The sequence below is a fragment of the Triticum dicoccoides genome, chromosome 5A, assembly GCF_002162155.2.
Source record: "Triticum dicoccoides isolate Atlit2015 ecotype Zavitan chromosome 5A, WEW_v2.0, whole genome shotgun sequence".
NCBI classification, from domain to species: Eukaryota; Viridiplantae; Streptophyta; class Magnoliopsida; order Poales; family Poaceae; genus Triticum; species Triticum dicoccoides.
In genome coordinates, this window is record NC_041388.1 from 467,909,566 (window position 1) to 467,931,240 (window position 21,675).

General features: G+C 42.7%; 2 non-coding genes and 3 pseudogenes across 2 annotated transcripts; 3 read left to right on the top strand and 2 right to left on the bottom strand.

Moving 5' to 3' along the window:
• Positions 1–2,077: 2,077 nt before the first annotated feature.
• Positions 2,078–2,946, top strand: LOC119299776 (annotated as a pseudogene).
• A 952-nt stretch (positions 2,947–3,898) lies between these two features.
• Positions 3,899–3,985, bottom strand: TRNAS-UGA. Its single transcript has one exon. It is a non-coding gene; the product is annotated as a tRNA-Ser (tRNA).
• Positions 3,986–6,758: 2,773 nt separating this feature from the next.
• LOC119302303 lies at positions 6,759–7,837 on the bottom strand (annotated as a pseudogene).
• An 11,579-nt stretch (positions 7,838–19,416) lies between these two features.
• Positions 19,417–20,254, top strand: LOC119302306 (annotated as a pseudogene).
• A 743-nt stretch (positions 20,255–20,997) lies between these two features.
• TRNAY-GUA lies at positions 20,998–21,080 on the top strand. Its single transcript has one exon. It is a non-coding gene; the product is annotated as a tRNA-Tyr (tRNA).
• The last annotated feature ends 595 nt before the right edge of the window (positions 21,081–21,675 follow it).

Below are 21,675 nucleotides of genomic sequence, written 5' to 3' on the forward strand. Positions count from 1 at the left end.
GTATTTATGTATTCGTGGGAACTATAATGATTAATATAAATCTTTGATAGTTTCTTGTCTGAATTGACAGTCATAAAGGCGGCTGCATAAGCGTGGTGGCGGGGAAGATTTTGGATTCTATTATCTCCGCGGGAACATAGTTCCGATCCAACAAGGGAATGGTTTCAATGTCACCTACAAGGAATACTGATGGTTTAGGAGGTTGCCCTTTATAATCAGGGTCTGCTTCCAATTCCTTAAGGTATTTATCCATTTTTAGCTTATTCTTATTTGGAAGTTTGGAAATGTATGATGGGAATCTAGAATTATTTTTACATATAGGTTCTTCCGCATGATTTTCCATATCACTTTGTGAAAAAAAGAGATCTCATTAATGCTTCTAAAAATAGTTATAGCAATCCCTCGCCATCTGAGCCAGAACGAATCCCAGTCAAATCTCTAAATGCTTTTGGCATTCTTTTCCCTCGCATTTCCCTAATTCTTTTATTAATATGGGAATGGGAGCAAATGAGGAGGCATCGAGTCGAAGAAATGAATTGCTCTTTGGCTAGTGGAAATGGGGTTCTTGTCGTCAACGAAGTAACTGCTCTATTTGGAGAGTGGAGCCAGCCTCAAAGCCGCCTTGGTTCTATAGTAATCTCTCAGCGTTTGAGTTGACTAATCCGATGGTACTTGAAGAAGAGTGAAACGACGAGATTTCCTTATAGGAGGAGAAAGGGATTCCTGTTGCTTTTGGGTGGGTCCAATCAAGGTACGAAAAAACTCTTTTCCCACGGCTCACTAATACGATCCTATCTTACCATTCTTCTATCCTTCTTCATCACAGGACAGAAGCATAACGCTGATCTATGGACAAAGGAAGGTATCAGAAAATGCATTATGACCTAGACCTAAACCAGGCTGATATTGAACAGAGGAGGAGTTCTTGTTACTACTTCTCGCTGGCACCAAAAGAAGTTTCGCCTGATTCAGACCTTTTGTGGTGGTCTGCCGAGGACAGCACCTAAAAACAACCCTTGTGCCATGGAATATTCCCGTTTACGATTGGAGAACCTGGCTTTGATGACATTCCTGAGGAAGGTATTTCCCCTACTAGGCTCGTTCCTTCGCTTATTAAAGATCAAAGAAGCGAATGCCTCTCGTAATTGACTGAAAAGTGCTCGCCTCTAGTTCCGGTAGATGCCTGCCATGTACCATCCGTGGAGGAAGTAGTGGGTTATTGGAAGTATAGGATTATTTCTCAAGTGTCACCAAGGATACACCCCACTTACTAAATAGGCCTGTGGATGCGGCATCTGGCTCTATGCGATGAAAGCAATGGGAAATGAGATTCTGGGTTTGATTACTGGTACAAACAAGTTCAAAGCTAGCGAGAGCATAAAGAACGGTAGATTCCATTCAACTGGTAGGTCAAGCCCTTACCCATGACACTTATTCAAAATGGGCTATCCGAAAGAGGAGACCAATAATTCCACTATCAATATGGGTAGGCTGCTATATCTAGAAAGAGAAGATGAAAGGTTTTGGATTATTAGCAAAGGTACTTATCTTATTACTCAGCTAGGCACTTACAAACCTATTTATTTACAAGTTCCACATGGGTCTGGTCAGGAAGACTCGGAATCATTCTCATGGCCACCCCACACGGGAGCGGCTTCTCCGCCAAGCGATCATCACTTGCATACAAAAAAAGCCCCTTTTCCAATGGAAACCTGGGGAAATACAGTTGCTCAATTCATTCGATTTCGAAATAGCGTATAAAGTGATTCTTGCAATTTCACTACAGGCAGCGTAGCAATTCTCGCGGGAATCTCGGTGTTGTTTGGGCCGATTCCTTAACGAGAGCCTAGTCGAAAGCGCCCATAAAAAGAGTAAATCGTTTTCGGTATGGGTACGCTGGCCCCTACGAGGGGCGGTAAGCAAGGTAGAGACCAGGGAGCAGGACCGCGAAGGGTCTTCCCATCTCTTCTTGTTATTGTCTTTGTCCGAGATGCCCGGTTCACCAAATGATAATTCAAATCGAGATTGTGTGAAGTAAAGATCTTTTTCTTGAAAGCGGATTTCTCCCTTCAAAATATCATCCATCTAATTTGTGAAAGTATGGAATTCTCACCCAGAGCTGCGGAACTCACGACTCTATTAGAAAGTAGAATGACCAACTTTTACACGAATTTTCAAGTGGATGAGATCGGTCGAGTGGTCTCAGTTGGAGATGGGATTGCACGTGTTTATGGATTGAACGAGATTCAAGCAGGAGAAATGGTGGAATTTGCCAGCGGTGTGAAAGGAATCGCCTGAAATCTTGAGAATGAGAATGTAGGTATTGTTGTCTTTGGTAGTGATACCGCTATTAAAGAAGGAGATCTTGTCAAGCGCACTGGATCTATTGTGGATGTTCCTGCGGGAAAGGCCATGTTAGGCCATGTGGTCGACGCCTTGGGAGTACCTATTGATGGAAAAGGGGCTCTAAGCGATCACGAACGAAGACGTGTTGAAGTGAAAGCCCCAGGGATTATTGAACGTAAATCTGTGCACGAACCCATGCAAACAGGCTTAAAAGCAGTGGATAGCCTGGTTCCTATAGGCCGTGGTCAACGAGAACTTATAATCGGGGACAGACAAACTGGAAAAACTGCAATAGCTATCGATACTATATTAAACCAAAAGCAAATGAACTCAAGGGGCACAAATGAGAGTGAGACATTGTATTGTGTCTATGTTGCGATTGGACAAAAACGCTCGACTGTGGCACAATTAGTTCAAATTCTTTCAGAAGTGAATGCTTTGGAATATTCCATTCTTGTAGAAGCCACCGCTTCGGATCCTGCTCCTCTGCAATTTCTGGAACATCGAGATTGCAACTCTCAGCCCGGAATGAAAGGCATTCATTCTTTTCGTAGGAATGTAAAAAAGGTATATTCAACTATAATCTATGTGGAAATGTAGTGAACTAGTATAGATTCTACTAGTGGACAAGTTCAATGTCCGGGGAGATACTGGTTATGCCAGTGTCTTTCATTCCTCAGTGCGAATTATCGGTATTCTGGATTGAGTAAAAAAGGGATATATGAAGTTCAAGGCCTTGCCAAAACCGTCATGGCCCTATTATGTATAGGCCGTACTAAGCCAATAGCGAATAATAAACTCTTTCCTACTCCCTCGACCTTAATTAACTCCCCCATCCTGCCAAGCCTTAGCTGCCAGCCCATTGTATCTAAGCACACTGCGGCAAATTGATACAAGTAGCTAAAGATCTCGCATCCGACATCTCCGGCCGAACGGTTAGGCAACACTAGGGCGCCTGGGTCAAAATTCCGCTTACCAAACAAGATGTCGAGAGGCGAACTCTGTAATTCCCCTCCTGCAAAAGTGATAGCGGCTGTAGCATCCGTGTGGAAGAGGGTAAGCTTTCGGCAACACCTTTTTCAGATTGGAAAGGATGAATACTTGTGTTGGGTCCTGCAGACCAGGATAGCCTCAGATCAAAACCTAATAAATGTACCTGGGGTTGACCATATTTTTTGGGCAATAAGTATTCAGGAATTTGAGCGCTTATGTAGCTAAAAACTGTGCCACCTGAATACTTGATTCATTAAGGTCGTCACCCTATACTCGGAAGTCTCTATCGTTTTCTTTGTCTGTTAAGCTTCACAGGGTTGGGACTCCCTAAATCAAACTGCAATCGTTGTTTATCAACCACTCACGACGACACCGAGATCTTCGACTTAGCTCCCACAGGTCATCCACCCGGGGCAGAAGATAACGAAAGGGAGACAAAGTCCTAACTAAATCAACACACAATAACCTCAACCTTCTACCCATTCCATCCATCATATCAGTCGAGTCGAGGAGATTCGTTCTTATCTATAGATAAGGCAAGAGAGAACTTATGACCTCGCGGATGGAGAGGGATTCGAACCCCCGGTATTCCTATCAATACTTCGGTTTTCAAGACCGACTCTTTCAACCGCTCAGACATCCATCCCTGCGCTCGCCCGCCCTATCTATCTGCGCGCTGGCAGGTAGGGGCAACTCTATGTGATTCGCTACGCTTGCTTGCGCCCCACCCCATAAGCTGACTCTATTGCCTAGCGGTTAGCGACACTTTTCCGGTAGTACGAATCGCTACGCTTCGCTTCTTTCTATATGATAATATGCACCGTCGGTTGCTGCGCTCCCTGCGGGTAATAGCAAGAGAGTGAAGAACGAACGATCCTCAAAAAATTCAGCAGTGAATGAGTCCGACTCGAGTTCGTGAGTCAAAGGCGTGGCAAGAGAGCGAGTTCGACTCGCGAACGATCCGCAAGTGAAGGACCGATCCTTTAACGCCAGTACTGTTGCGAGACTGGTACTTGGCGGCTCACGAGCAACATATAGAAAAAGGTTGCCCATCACTCCCTTGCTCCTTTTTGAAGGCCCACCGCTCCCCCTTTCTTTAAGTATCTATCCCGACTTGCATTTTGGGGCGAGTACTACAGTTCCTCCATAATCACACAGAACGCCCAGCTTCGAAGAGCTGCTCTCTCCCCAGTCCACAGCAAGGTGTGGAATCTGGATCTACTGTGTGTTCGGACTCTATTGTATCAAGCCAGATACTAAGCCTTCTACTACTACTACTTAGGAGATCAAATGCTATATTTCAGAGATTGGACTCTCTTACTATGTTTTTTCAGGGTTGTTCCCGAGCCAGGTTCCCTGGATCCATTCTTACCTAAATGGATGAATGAAGAAGGGGGCGAGCAGATACGACGGCCACACACACTTCTTTTTAGCCGAATAAAGTCGGATCTACTACAGTGCTAGGATCAGAGAAAGATTGAGAAAGCAAGATCAAACCTACTCTACTGTTGATTCAAAAGGTAAACAGCCCCCGAAGACTTTATCAATGAATGGATCAAAGAAGTTTATCTATCTAAGTCATCGTATATAAGGGAAGAAGCCCGCCCCTGATCGAAGAATGAAGAAGCTAGCCCGGGTAGACATTAAGACCAACTTGGTGTAGAGACGACTATGATGGTCGGCCTCCACAGACTGAACGCGGGAGATTCTTTCACCCTGTTTTTAGTAGTGCGAGGAGGATAGAGCTCCCAGCAATGACTGATTGTTCGTACGAGCGAAGGAGCGAGCATGCTTTACCCTTAGAGTGAAGTTGACATTCACAGGTCTTGTGGGAACTCCTTCAGTTTAGGTAGCCATAGTCACTCAGGGCTATAGTGGTAGTAGCAAGATCGAAATTGTGAGATTGGCTCGATCACAAACTATCAAGAAGAAAGATCAAGATTCACTTTTGTCGGGCAAAGAACTCTATTGAGGAAATGACTTCGCTCACTGAAGACCAAGCAGCAGCCATTCTAGATGAAAGGACACAAGCCTAAAACTTGAATGCGGATCTATTTATCTGGAATTCCTATCTTCAGAAATAAAGAGTTGCCTATCTTCAGAAATGCTGGTATAGTTGACTTGCCTCTGTTCTTGCACCGGTGTCTACCAGGGTCTGAACCATTAGGTAGAGGATCAGCTGAAAGAAAAGGCAGACAGAGATCTTGCGCCAGATCCGTATACATTCAGCACCCTCATTACAGCATTTGCTAAGCATGAAAAGTGGTTGGAGCTATGCTTATGTGCACGAAAATGCAGGAGAAAGGATGGCATCCAGAGACGAGGAAGGGCGTAGCAAGCGACGAAATGCTTCGGTGAAAGCTAGAACCAACTCTGCGAGGAAAGCAGAAGCAAACAATTATGATGTGGTTGATAGTGTTTTTAGGGATAATCTAAGTCGGCGTTACCCGACATAGTCAACGGGGTACCTTCATTCTTTAACAATTCTGGACATAGGAACAATGAGCTGTCTCCACGGCTTCTCTTCCAAACCAATATCGCAATGGATCTATGTTCAGCTTATTCTCTCAATCAATGAATGCGGGTCATCGTGGAGAATCAGGGGAAGTGTAGACTATAAGTAGCCAATTTGCAATTCATTTCCTTGGCAATGACGAGTGATGGTATCTCGAAGCCATTCATCTTATCTCTGCAGCAGGAGATTCTTCACCGGACAAAAGATAAGGAAAAGACAAAGAAATCCCATGGGTAGTTTTTGGAAAAACCTATTCTGTAGGAGAGAGAGGCCTACCTATGAAAACTAGTATGTATCTTTTTCTTGGTTTAAGCAGTGCAGGAAATTGTCGGTCCTAAAAACAATGTGTCCCGATGATCATTTTACATCACGATATCTTTTTCTTCTGGTTATGCATTTTCCTCTTCACTTTTCTTTTTATTTATTTGAAGGAATCGTCCGGGCAGAAACGGGGATAGTGATTGATGGCATAGAGTTTTGATAGAAAACTCGTATCAAAATCATACCAAAAGAAAGTCTCGATTCGAGGAATGGAATACAGGTCCATGATAGAACACAGACCGGTAAGAGAAAGGAAAGTAAGCATAGTCTTCATTGAACCGGAAGAACAATTTGATTTTCCGTCAACAAAGTAACGCTGTGCAAACTCATCTGATCCCTGTTTGGGACTTCTTCTTCATGTCACGAGCCGGAATCGAACCGGCGCTTTCCAGATGCATGGTCAGGATAGATACCTATCAGATCGCGACTTTGATTTCGCAGTTCAAGAGGATGGTGGGGGCAACCTCTCTACATCTGCGGGCCGGTAGGCCAGCCAACTAACTCTTCAAATGAAGAACTGATTACTCCACATCTATGAACCTATCATTCCCCGCCCTTGCCCATTATTTCTTTTTGTATCATGCTAGGACTTTGCCTCTTTTTTTGAGGAAAAATATGGAAGTAGAATCTCCTCTCTTTTAGAGGCGTCTTCCAAATCCAATTTAAGATCAATGAGGTCTTTCAGAGAGCTGCTGCTCTTTCCATTAAATTGTAGGATCTCTTAAATCCTATGCGCAAAAGCAAGGTGTGAGCCCGCGACCCCTCGATCGCTCTCAGAGTCAATCGGCCCAAACCGGGTTATGAGCTCAAAGAAAAAAAGTATTTTTAGAAATTGCCTGCAAAACCGCCTTGCGAGCGTTAGCGTCAGCGTCAGCGCCATCTCCCAATGGATATTTTTTGCGCATCTCCAATAGCGCCTTGGCCCTATTTTCTTCTTCGTCTATTGGGGAAGAAGAAGAGGTGGAGTAGCAGGAGGATCTCATCCCTCCTACGGACTTCCCCGTACTCAAAGTGACTCTGAGAGATTGCGCTTCTCTACTAATCGCATTCTGTTCAAGAATCACTGTTTTCATGATCGAATGACGAAATAGATATACGAACTGTATAGGATCATTCGCTGGGATGGGATAAGTGATTCTTTTATAGGATTCCATGGGATCGTAGAATCAACTAAGGATGGAATAGGTATTTGTGATCGATCAGCTTCCAGTATGACCGAAGACTTTCTATCTGCATTCAGAATAACCACACAATCAGGTTGTTGGTTCAACCCAAAATTGATCTTCTTCTTTGTTGAACGGAATTTTTTTTATTTGCAAAAGATTTGGTCAAAAACGCCCCGATCTTCCATTGAGAATCATCGAAACAATGAGAATTCACATTTCTTAAATAGCTTCTTAAATAGCTCGCCATTTCTTCCGTTATCTCATAAATAAATAAATGATTGGTCTTTAAAAAGAAGGAACGACCTTTTTGACGACTGGGAGATCCTATAAAATGAAGAGCGTTTCGTAAACAAATCAGTGTCTTGTCTGAATCAAGAATAGCAATTTCATTTCTTGAACCACGGATATAGACTTTGAAATGGTGATCAGCTACCCGACGGCCGAGATGTGCATTCGTACAAAGTAATTTAGTATAGACTATCGAAAGCATTGTCATTTTGCGATTTGAGTTCTGGAGATATAGGTGGTAAGTTATGGGTAATGCGGGGGAACTTTAAGACGAGATAGAATACCTAATATGGGAGTGGTTTAAGTGAGAGAATAGTTCCCTTACCAAACCAACTGAGCTATTTGCCATGTTTTTGACAAATGACCTAACTTTGATGTGATGTGCCCGGCTAGCCCGGATCATTCTTAGAGCAGTCGAGGTTACCGGAATTACGGCCTTCCGTACAAGAACTGGCACTATTGTAACTCGCTATGGGCCTCCTGCCTTCTCGAAAGAAACTGGCTTTTGAATAAATTACTCTATTTTACGCATTTAGTTGAAGCGGATTCAAAGAGCTCTATCGAGCAAGGAAGGAGTATACTATACTGTAGCTGGATAAGCTAGATACCAAAACTTTGATAAAGATTGAGGCAACCCATTTGAGGAAGAACCGGACGGACCCCTGTGGAGATGGCATAAATAATCCTTTGACGAACTTTCTGGTTAACATAGAATCTATGAGTTTTTTCTTCTAATTACTACTACTAACATTATTCAATCTGGTATCCAAGAATTTATTAAGCTCATCCCATAAGCACATGTACACATCTTGGATTTTACCGTCTTAAGATGGAAGAAGATTCGTTCTCCTACCCATTTCTAAGTTAAGCAAGAGATAACTCATAATTTGATATGCACTCGCACTCGCATCTTGGGTCACTGGAACCTGATGACAATTACTCACTCCTTCATCCTTAGAAAGGATCTTGGCTATGAAAAAAAATGGATCACTAGCTTGCGCAACAAATTGATTGAAACTTTCGTCCGAAGTAAACATTTCAGTCTGGTGTTCGTTATACCATTTAAGGGCATCATCTAAGTTCAAGAACTTTGGATACTTAAAGGCTGCAGCACATGCTAAGTGTTGACTGAGATTCTTTTTTTCCCACATGTGGTTTTGTGCTGGCGGTTGAGGATGATCGGCAGAAAAGAGTAATAAACTTTTTGACAAATCACGCTCATGAAAATGCAATACACCTGAACGGTAGATTCTACCATGGAAGTCCATGAATGCTGGCAAATAGAATTGATAACTGATGAGGACATCAATACCATTGTTACACCCACAGCCCCTACTGCTACATATACGGGACCAATTACTAGAGCTCGCGCACGCCAATTAAATTATCAGGTACTTTTGTTTCTTGGTAATGATTCTAATGTTCATGAGAATATGATGCTGCCTAAATTGGATACATTTGTTTTGCTTACAAATGAAGGGCCTAGCTTGGAGAAGGATGAACATTGGAGCAAGAACAAGCATGGAGATGATGCCATGCGCAAGGGGAACAAGAACGGAGTTACAAGTGATGATTTCAGGACTTTGAAGCCACCATAATGGGTGCATGAAGCCATGGACGAAATATACAAGATGCCACTTCATAAATTTCGTCCCGAGGCTATTATAGGTGCTGCGTCACCTTTTTATTGGGCCAGGCCCATGTAATTTCGAAATACATAAGTATAGGCTAATTTTAGAGTCCGTATGTGTGGGGAAACAAGAGATAGGGTTGATTTCGGACCCCTCCACCAAGGGCCACGAAATTCCCCCTCTCTTCCTCCATATATATACAGCCCTTAGGGCACCGTTTAGACTTTGGGTTTTGTTTAGATTAAAAGTTTGCCATAGCTGCAACTTCGCGTACTTCGTTTGTGTTCAACGACCAGACAAAGGCGTCACAGAACCCCACCTTGATCAATAAAGCTTTCATCTTATATTCGCAATATCCAGATTGCAATCTTAGTTTCTTGCTTGTTCTTCGTTTGCTCGCAGGAAACAGACCCTCGTGGTCAGGTTGATCGTGCTCCGGCGTGGTTCATAACCTCTCGGAGTTGGTTTAGCGATTGCTAAGGCGCGACGTCCTCGCACGTTCATAGTCGGATCGTCAAAGTCGACTTCCACCAAAGCGATATCCATCATATCATCGAAAGACGGGACACCTTTGCCCATATCAAGTGGTATCAGATTTCCAGGTTGCTCGGTGAGATTTTACAGTTTTTCGTAGTTTAGATCGAGTCTGTTCTTCATACCTATAGTCCACGAAAAAGCCAAAAAAAATTAGGGTTAGTTCATCCCATCCGAACCAATCTGAGCCTTTCATAATCTTTTCTGTATTTGCTTTTATGAATTTGCGGTTGCATCGTCGTGTCCAGTTGCTGGTCATAGCGTCTAGTCTTTTAGAGTTTCGAGTTCTGTTCACAGGTTGTCACGTTGCCGCTGCCATATATCACCACCGCATCATCATCGTCGTTGTTGCCATATACCACCACCACATATTCACCGCCAATCCGAATCCATATACGCTACCACATATCCGCCACCATCACGCCAATCTGAGTTCACCTGCAACATATATCCGCCACCTGTCCGTGTTCCACCAGATTCATCTCCGCCACCAGTCCGAGTTCCACCAGATTCATCTCCGCCACCAGTCCTAGTCCGAGTCCAGTAATTGTTGCATTGTTCTCGATTTCCAGATCACGCGACACTCCGAGTCGTGACAGAGAAGGACTCCCCAACTTCCGAGCCATCCGCAGAAGAAAAATAGTTCCAATTTCAAAAAAAAAACTAAGTCTGGAAAATTCTGGCTAGGCAGTTTTTAGACCATTTGTAGACTTTTTCGAAAAAAATTTGTTGCGGAGCAAAAAAAAGAGGAAAAAAAAGTGCAAAAAAAAGAGAAAAAATTCAGAGTGTGCTCCTCCCTTGTTTACGTGCCGCGCCGTGATTTTGTTGGTGTTCTAGGCTCGCGTCTCTAGCACAGTCTAGCCTAGGACCAGCACAGTACCGTCGTTGAGCGTTTATTCAACTTTGCATCTCTGAATTGATTATTGCTGACCCTTTTTGCTACCATATTATAAGCCTTCCCAGCTCCACATACATCTACGTCGTGTGTTTGACTCTCCCTGGTAATCTCTCTATCCAAGTTTTGAGAGTTTTTGACTACAACGGTTGCCGATCACCGCCTGCTGCTGGGTAAGAACTGGTAAGAATTTGAGTTTTGCTTGACGGATTTGTGACACCCACCACCACCACTTGTTCGTAGTCTGTAGGATCATATTCTTGTGTGTTTCTATTGCTGCTAACCATGCCAGGATCACAAGCCGACGAGATTGACTGGGAGAATTTATCGAACAAGGAGCTTCATGATAAGTTTCAGCAAATGATGACTGAACAGGTGCAAGATGTGCTGAACAATTTTGAAGAGGCCATGGAGAAGATCACTGGCCTTGAGAAGATGTTCGAAACAAAGCTCGATAACAAGTTTAATGAATTGCTCGCGCATCTTCCACCACCACCACCCGCTGCACCTAACGCACCTCTCCAACAACAACAACAACGACTACCTCCACGTCGCGAAACAGACCTCCGCCGAGCAAGCCGTGTTCCTCTTGCGTTTGGCCAAACTGTTGGTGCTGCTGTTGATACTTCTATGGCTCCTGCTGCTGATGCGGAGGAGGATGATTATGTGGGAGATTATGAGGATGAGGTTGATCAAAATCAGCACTACGTGCAGCCACCTGTACCACCACCAGCAGGTCGACCTCAGGTATATATTCGTAATGGTAGGCCTGCACCACCACCTCAGGTACGAGATGATGTCCATATTCCTAAACTGAAATTGAATATTCCACCATTTGAGGGTAGATATGTTCCTGATATATATCTTACTTGGGAGTTAGAAACTGAACAACGATTTACATGTTTACAATATCCTGAGGAGAGACGAGTTGCTGCTGCTGTTTGTGCTTTCACTAGTTTTGCATGTGTATGGTGGCCTGAACATTGTAGATTATATCCTATTCCAACTACTTGGGCTGCTTTGAAAACTGCTATGCGTACGCGTTGGGTTCCACCATATTATCAACGTGAATTGCTTCAAAAATTGCAGCGTTTAAGACAAGGGAAAAATTCTGTAGAAGAATATTATCAGGAATTACAAACTGGCATGATTAGATGTGGTATTGTTGAGGAGAATGAAGCTATGCTTGCACGTTTTCTGGGTGGATTAAATAGAGAGATTCAGACCATTCTAGACTATAAGGAGTATACTAATATCACTCGTTTATTCCATCTTGCTTGTAAAGCTGAACGTGAAGTGCAGGATCGACAAGCATTGGGGCGAACCAACTTTTCTGCAGGCCGACCTTCATCATGGACACCACGTGCATCTTCTACTTCAACTGCACCAGCACCTCCATCCGGTGCTGATGAGGACATGACTACCTTGGATATGACCAAAAATATTGCATATATGCATATTTGTCAGGTGATTTCTAGTGCAAACTATTCAATAATCTATTTATGTTATCCAGAACAAAAATACTTCACACACTTTTGTGTTTTGTCTAATTGCAGGTGTATGGGACATTTGTACAATCCACATATGAAGATAAGGAAGAAAGAGATGTTTATTTGCTGTCCAAAAAGTTCTCTCACGTCACTTTTGGCCCAAGAGAAGATAGAGTCCAAGTCTCTCACGTTCTGGATTCAGATTCGGACTGCACAGACACACCTGACTCAAAACGCACACAAGTTTTTCATACGGACTCCGAATTGGGTGATTCTTTTTTTGTTGGAAACTAGATTTCGTGCACTTTCCAACCCAATTGGAATCACCTCCAAATTCGTCCGGAGCGTTGAGTTGTGGACGAAACAATCTGATGCTGCAGCAGAATCCGAGTCAAACTACAAGTCCAAAGGTGTTACATCACCTCCACTTGGGCCCATTGGCCTTGTACGACCTAGATTTAGTTTTAGGCTGCCTTGGGACGTCCTCCCACCTCCTTGGCCGCCACCCCTTGCTCCTATATAAGTAGATCCATCTAGTAGCTTTTCCTTGGGATTTGTTTAGTTAAAAGTTAGCCGTTGCAACTTCGTGTACTTCGTTTGTGTCCAACGACCAGACCAAGACCGCTTACGGATCCCCACCATTATCAATACCTCATATATATTTGCAATATTCAGATTGCTTTATCATATTCTTGCTCGTTCTTCGATTGCTTGCAGGAATAGACCTTCGTGGTCAGGCTGACCGTGCTTCCGGCATCGTCAGTAACCTCAGGAGATTGGTTTAGCGATTGCTAAGGCGCAACGTCGTGCACGTTTGTAGTCGGATCGTCAAAGTCGTCTCCACCAAATCGATAGTTATCATCTCATCGAAAGATCGGGACACCCTCGCCTCTATCATCAGGTATATATTCGTAATGGTAGGCCTGCACCACCACCTCAGGTATGAGATGATGTGCATATTCCTAAACTGAAATTGAATATTCCACCATTTGAGGGTAGATATGTTCCTGATATATATCTTACTTGGGAGTTAGAAACTGAACAACGTTTTACATGTTTACAATATCCCGAGGAGAGACGGGTTGCTGCTGCTGTTTGTGCTTTCACTAGTTTTGCATGTGTATGGTGGTCTGAACATTGTAGATTATATCCTATTCCAACTACTTGGGCTGCTTTGAAAACTGCTATGCGTACGCGTTGGGTTCCACCATATTATCAACGTGAATTGCTTCAAAAATTGCAGCGTTTAAGACAAGGGAAAAATTCTGTAGAAGAATATTATCAGGAATTACAAACTGGCATGATTAGATGTGGTATTGTTGAGGAGAATGAAGCTATGCTTGCACGTTTTCTGGGTGGATTAAATAGAGAGATTCAGACCATTCTAGACTATAAGGAGTATACTAATATCACTCGTTTATTCCATCTTGCTTGTAAAGCTGAACGTGAAGTGCAGGATCGCCAAGCATTGGGGCGAACTAACTTTTCTGCAGGCCGACCTTCATCATGGACACCACGTGCATTTTCTACTTCAACTGCACCAGCACCTCCATCCGGTGCCACCTCCAGCCGTGATACAAGAAAACAGGCACAACCACCATTATCTGCCAAGAGCGCACCTGCGGGGCCTGCACAGCGTTCTTCTTCTTCCATGGCATCAACAGGGCACACAAGTGATATTATTTGTCGTCGTTGTAAGGGAGGAGGTCATTATGCGAGAGAATGCAAATCTCCGCGTGTGATGATTGCTACCACGGATGGTGGATATGAGTCTGCTAGTGACTATGATGAGGAGACTTTGGCTCTTATTACACGTGAAGAACATGGTGGAGATGATTCTGATCATGAGACGCAATACATGGCTCCTGAAGACGCTGACAGGTATGAATGTTTAGTTGCTCAACGTGTTTTGAGTGTGCAGATCACACAAGCTGAGCAAAATCAGAGGCACAATTTGTTCCATACCAAGGGAGGTGTGAAGGAACGTTCTGTGCCCGTCATCATAGACGGAGGGAGCTGCAACAACTTGGCTAGCATGGAGATGGTGGAGAAGCTTTCTCTCACCACAAGACCACATCCACATCCTTACTACATCCAATGGTTCAACAACAGCGGCAAGGTTAAGGTAACACGTACTGTTCGTGTGCATTTTAGTATCTCTACATATGCTGATTATGTTGATTGTGATGTGGTACCTATGCAAGCATGTTCCTTATTACTTGATAGACCATGGCAATTTGATGAAAATTCTGTACACCATGGTAGAAACAATCACTATACTCTTGTTCATAAGGATAAAAATATTACTTTGCTTCCTATGACTCCTGATTCCATTTTGAAAGATGATATTAATAGAGCTAATAAAGCAAAACAGGAGACGAATAAGAGTGAAAATCAGATTGTGGCAAAAGAATTTGAGCAACAAATGAAGCCTAATAATAAACCATCTAGTGTTGCTTCTGAAATTAAATTGAAAAGTGCATGTTTATTTGCCACCAAATCTGATATTGATGAGCTAGATTTCAGCAAATCTGTTTGCTATGCTTTTGTGTGCAAAGAGGCATTATTTTCATTTGAGGACGTGCCTTCCTCTTTGCCTCCTGCTGTCACTAACATTTTGCAAGACTTCGCTGACGTCTTTCCACAAGACGTGCCACCGGGATTACCGCCTATTCGAGGGATTGAGCATCAGATTGACTTAATTCCCGGTGCTTCACTGCCAAACTGTGCACCATACCGTACCAATCCAGAGGAGACGAAGGAGATTATGCGTCAAGTACAAGAGCTGCTCGACAAAGGTTATATACGCGAATCCCTTAGTCCTTGTGCTGTTCCTATTATTCTAGTGCCGAAAAAGGATGGTACATCACGTATGTGTGTTGATTGTAGAGGCATTAATAATATTACTATTCATTATCGTCATCCTATTCCTAGGCTAGATGATATGCTTGATGAATTGAGTGGCTCTACAATATTCTCCAAAGTTGATTTGCGTAGTGGCTACCATCAAATTCGTATGAAATTGGGAGATGAATGGAAAACAGCATTCAAAACTAAGTTTGGATTATATGAGTGGTTAGTCATGCCTTTTGGGTTAACTAATGCACCTAGTACTTTCATGAGATTAATGAACGAAGTTTTACGTGCTTTCATTGGACGATTTGTGGTAGTTTACTTTGATGACATATTGATTTATAGCAGATCTTTGGAAGAACATTTGGAACATTTACGTGCTATTTTTATTGCTCTACGTGATGCACGTTTGTTTGGTAACCTTGGGAAGTGCACCTTTTGCACCGACCGAGTATCTTTTCTTGGCTATGTTGTTACTCCACAGGGAATTGAAGTTGATAAAGCCAAGATTGAAGCTATTGAGAGTTGGCCGCAACCCAAAACGGTCACACAAGTGAGGAGTTTTCTTGGCCTCGCTGGATTCTATAGGCATTTTGTGAGAGATTTCAGCACCATTGCTGCACCTCTCAATGAGCTTACAAAGAAAGATGTGCCTTTTATTTGGGGTACCGCACAGGAAGAAGCCTTCTCGGTATTGAAAGATAAGTTGACACATGCTCCTTTACTCCAACTTCCTGATTTTAATAAGACTTTTGAGCTTGAATGTGATGCTAGTGGAATTGGATTAGGTGGTGTGTTATTACAAGATGGCAAACCTGTTGCATACTTTTCTGAAAAATTGAGTGGGCCTAGTCTGAATTATTCTACTTATGATAAAGAATTATATGCTCTTGTTCGGACTTTAGAAACATGGCAACATTATTTATGGCCCAAAGAATTTGTTATACATTCTGATCATGAATCTTTGAAACATATTAAAAGTCAAGCTAAACTGAATCGTAGACATGCTAAATGGGTTGAATTCATTGAGACTTTCCCTTATGTCATTAAACACAAGAAGGGAAAAGAAAATGTTATTGCTGATGCATTGTCTCGTCGCTATACTATGCTTTCACAACTTGACTTCAAAATATTTGGTTTGGAGACCATCAAAGATCAATATGTGCATGATGCTGCTTTTAAAGATGTAATGCAGAATTGTAAAGAAGGGGAGGGATAGCATATTTGTTGTCGTGGATAGATTCTCGAAAATGGCACACTTTATACCATGTCATAAAAGCAATGATGCTGTTAATGTTGCTGATTTGTTCTTTCGTGAAATTATTCGCTTGCATGGTGTGCCAAATACTATTGTTTCAGATCGTGATACTAAATTTCTTAGCCACTTTTGGAGATGTTTATGGGCTAAGTTGGGGACTAAACTGCTTTTTAGTACTACTTGTCACCCCCAAACTGATGGACAAACTGAAGTAGTCAATAGAACGTTGTCTACTATGCTTAGGGCTGTTTTGAAGAATAATAAGAAAATGTGGGAGGAATGCTTGCCTCATATTGAATTTGCTTATAATCGTTCATTGCATTCTACTACTAAGATGTGCCCTTTTGAAGTTGTGTATGGTTTCCTACCTCGAGCACCTATTGATTTGTTGCCTCTTCCATCTTCGGAGAAGGTTAATTTTGATGCTAAACAACGTGCTGAATTGATTTTAAAAATGCATGAGTTAACTAAGGAAAACATTGAGCGTATGAATGCTAAATATAAACTTGCTGGAGATAAGGGTAGAAAACATGTTGTGTTTGCACCTGGAGATCTTGTTTGGTTACATTTGCGTAAGGATAGATTTCCTGATTTGCGCAAATCAAAGCTAATGCCACGTGCTGATGGTCCCTTTAAGGTGTTAGAGAAAATAAATGATAATGCATATAAACTTGAGCTGCCTGCAGATTTTGGGGTTAGTCCCACTTTTAACATTGCAGATTTGAAGCCTTATTTGGGTGAGGAAGATGAGTTTCCGTCGAGGACGACTTCATTTTGAGAAGGGGAGGATGATGAGGACATCAATACCATTGTTACACCCACAGCCCCTACTGCTACATATACGGGACCAATTACTAGAGCTCGCGCACGCCAATTAAATTATCAGGTACTTTCGTTTCTTGGTAATGATTCTAATGTTCATGAGAATATGATGCTGCCTAAATTGGATACATTTGTTTTGCTTACAAATGAAGGGCCTAGCTTGGAGAAGGATGAACATTGGAGCAAGAACAAGCATGGAGATGATGCCATGCGCAAGGGGAACAAGAACGGAGTTACAAGTGATGATTTCAGGACTTTGAAGCCACCATAATGGGTGCATGAAGCCATGGACGACATATACAAGATGCCACTTCATAAATTTCGTCCCGAGGCTATTATAGGTGCTGCGTCACCTTTTTATTGGGCCAGGCCCATGTAATTTCGAAATACATAAGTATAGGCTAATTTTAGAGTCCGTATGTGTGGGGAAACAAGAGATAGGGTTGATTTCGGACCCCTCCACCAAGGGCCACGAAATTCCCCCTCTCTTCCTCCATATATACAGCCCTTAGGGCACCGTTTAGACTTTGGGTTTTGTTTAGATTAAAAGTTCGCCATAGCTGCAACTTCGCGTACTTCGTTTGTGTTCAACGACCAGACAAAGGCGTCACAGAACCCCACCTTGATCAATAAAGCTTTCATCTTATATTCGCAACATCCAGATTGCAATCTTAGTTTCTTGCTTGTTCTTCGTTTGCTCGCAGGAAATAGACCCTCGTGGTCAGGTTGATCGTGCTCCGGTGTGGTCAATAACCTCTCGGAGTTGGTTTAGCGATTGCTAAGGCGTGACGTCCTCGCACGTTCGTAGTCGGATCGTCAAAGTCGACTTCCACCAAAGCGATATCCATCATCTCATCGAAAGACGGGACACCTTTGCCCATATCAATAACCTTCATATGCTGACGCAAGTCTTATTAAAAAATCTTCATAACTAGCCTGCTGCACCTGTTTTAATAATTTATTTAACAGTATGTTATAGCTACAAGCATTATTAATACCTTTGACGTTATTGAAGTAGCACTCCCTCAATATGTCTGAGGCTTCTGTCGGATTCACGCGAGCCAGAGCATTTGGTAAAAGAAGCCCACACTCAACTAAACATTGACGATTCTTTTCCAAAAATCTCAAGAGCCTTTTTTTATTTCAAACGCTTGAGACTGAAGCCCATTCAAAATATCACACATCTGCTTGTATTCTTTTTTATGTAACTTTATATAGAAGTGTTTTAAGTCATGGGAAGTTAATAGCCGAAAGTGATTCTAGATATCCCCCGTGGGTTTGCATAAGTAACCTCCTATCAGATCCGATAATGTATCAGGATCAGACCTCCTCTCTGCTGGTTGCCAATCCAAGGGTTTGCAAAGCATCGGAAGATTGAGTTTGATAGGGAGCAGATTTATGTTCAAATTGCACATAACATAACAAGAATTCTCTATATACCCTTGACCTTTCTTAAGAACCAGCACTGGATCTTCTTTTGTTACTCCCCTATCTGTTAATATATGTAGAACATCTCTTTCAATCATGAATTGGAGCAAGTATTTCCCGATATCATAATGACACTGAATTTTTTCTTTTTCTCTTTTTTGCTAGCACCTTTGGGCTGAACAACATCCTTAACTGATTCTACCTTACTAGTGAGTACTGCTTCCACCTTACCACTACCCGGTGCTTTGTATTGTAGAAACCTTGCTTGTTCTCGTACAGTTGAATTAAGTTGATCTATAAATCTAGCTGCCTTAACTGCGGATGATTCCTGAAGAGTGTTGAATACCAAGCCTAGTACATGAATCATGATAGCCTCAAGCGTATAGATACCAAACATCTTAAGCATAGGTAAGCTACTTGGTAGGCAACCCTTTAGATATTGCTTAGCGTTAGGCTGATCTTTATTAATCAATAACTTTACTATGTTAGGAGTTACTTTAAATAGATTATCCTCATCGAACTTCATTGTGCAATTTGCAATTTGATTCTGTAAATCTATTAATTCAGTATCGGAAAACACACTATTTTGATTCTTCTTTTCATTAATCAACAACTTTCTAACATCATCCTGATAAATATCAACATTAGAAGTCTTTTTCGTTTTGTCAATATCCAACAGCTTAGCGTAGTAATCGTTCCAGAACTCCTTAATAATACGTGCATTTTGCAAAGATTTCTCATTCTCAATGCTATCATCATATGTCTCGGAACAATAAAATAGAACCTGCATACTTTTATTTGTTACCCTTACTAAACCGCAGTAAGGATACGAATACGACTGAAATAAACTACTAGAATCTAAATATAAGGAAAGGATCAGAATAAGTACTAATGCTCTGTATAATACTTTTCCCCGAGCGATGGTTTAGCGGATTCGGAATTGTAACCAAGCATCCTGGGTTCTATACCCGATTCAACACTAGAGCATGCAGCCGATCCTGGATACATAACTATATAAAGTGTGCAGTTTTGGATCTTTATTGGTAGCCAGTCTTTCACTTCTGCCTCTCCACTCCCATGCCTTTCTTGGTCGGACCAACCCAACCGGCGATTTCCGACAAGTCTTTCTTTATTTTCATTTATGGATAACCAATCCATTTTCCAATATAGTTGGGAGATTTTACCCAAGAAATGGGTACATAAAATGAAAAGATCGGAACATGGGAATAGATCTTATACCAATACTGACTACCCATTTCCATTGTTGTGCTTTCTAAAATGGCATGCCTATACAAGGGTTCAAGTTTCGATCGATATTTGCGGAGTGGATCATCCCTCTCGAAAACGAAGATTTGAAGTTGTCCATAATTTACTGAGTACTCGGTATAACTCACGCATTCGTGTACAAACAAGTGCAGACGAAGTAACACGAATATCTCCGGTAGTCAGTCTATTTCCATCAGCCGGCCAATGGGAGCGAGAAGTATGGGATATGTCTGGTGTTTCTTCCATCAATCATCCGGATTTACGCCGTATATCAACAGATTATGGTTTCGAGGGTCATCCATTACGAAAAGACTTTCCTTTGAGTGGATATGTGGAAGTACGCTATGATGATCCAGAGAAACGTGTGGTTTCTGAACCCATTGAGATGACCCAAGAATTTCGCTATTTCGATTTTGCTAGTCCTTGGGAACAACGTAGCGACGGATAATTCCGAATCTACATAGGTCTAGTCCAGGGGACAAATCAGTAGGAAATGCTATTTGCTTCTTAAGAAGAAGAACTTTTTTGAAATGAAATAGTTTCCACGGGCGTCGGATATCATTTCTTCAAATAAGGAAGAAGTGTTATCGAAGGATTTCCTTCCATTCTTCCTAGTATGGAAGATGTAAAGAAAAAGTAATGCGTCTCGATCTATACGAAAGGGCACTGGTTTTTTCTTTCGGTTTCATTGATAGCAGAAGAGTACGCTAGCTAGCGGAGCCTGAAAACGCTTGCTTGCGCCCCACCCCTACGGAAACTATTGCCTATGCTTGCTGCTCGCTCAGTGTCAGTAGAAGGGAAGAAAAGATGGTCACTCCTTTTAGGAACATGGCGAGCCTTACTTACGACTATTGCACTTCACTCGCTGCTCGTTCATTCACTTGCTCATGAACTCGCTGCTTCGCCAGAAGTGACTAGTCGCCTCCTTTCCTCCGCCGAAAGATGCTTAGCCAGAAGCGACGAAGGAGGGGAGCTGGGGAAGGCCGACGATGGCAATGAGGGGGAAGCTATCGTAGAAGCTTTGCCCCTTGCTTTACATAAATTGTTATGAACTTACTAAATGACCTTATTTATTCTCCCGGAACGCTAGCAAATCTAATAGTTCCATCTACTCTTCTTAACTTAAGAACGAAGGCCGCCATCCTTCTTATTCAGGAACCCTTTGTTTGAGGAGGGCGTATCCCCGGGAAGGGGAGAGTGGCCGAGCGGTCAAAAGCGACAGACTGTAAATCTGTTGAAGGTTTTCTACGTAGGTTCGAATCCTGCCTCTCCCACTTGTTGTAGACATAAGAGAAGAGAAAGTAGGCGGAAGCCTAGGAGGGCCAACCGAGCGAAGCTCTTTTTTTGGCCGTGCCATGAAGTGCCATTTTCTCGTATGTGTTTTAGAGAGGTTGTCGAAAAAAGACGATCTATAGAGGTTCCCCATCTATATCCAATCGAGAATAGAAGCGACTCGCTTCCGGCGTCGGCTTGTAGTCTCTGCAGTCGGCACACGCACGCGCCCGCCATCATGCCTCCTTGGTTCGGGACGAAGCCAAGCGAGACATACGATAGACGAAGGAAGCGCCCACCCAGCAGGAGGGCTAAAACCTGTAGTTTTGAAGTTGCAAACTCCAGCTTCGAAGCTGGAGTGCTTTAGCCCTTTTTTAAGCAAGAATCACCATCTTGAGCGCCTTGCGCGCTCAAGAACAAGCAAGGGATGAGCGCTTTGTTGCTAAAGCGGATACGTTTTCTTGCTGGGGAAGGCTAGTTTGATCGAGGATTGGAGAGGAGGGAGAGGTGGAATAAAAAGCTCGGGATGGATTTTGGAGTCTTTGTGCGAGCCGTATGCGGTGAGAGTCGCACGTACGGTAAGGAGGGGGGTTCGCG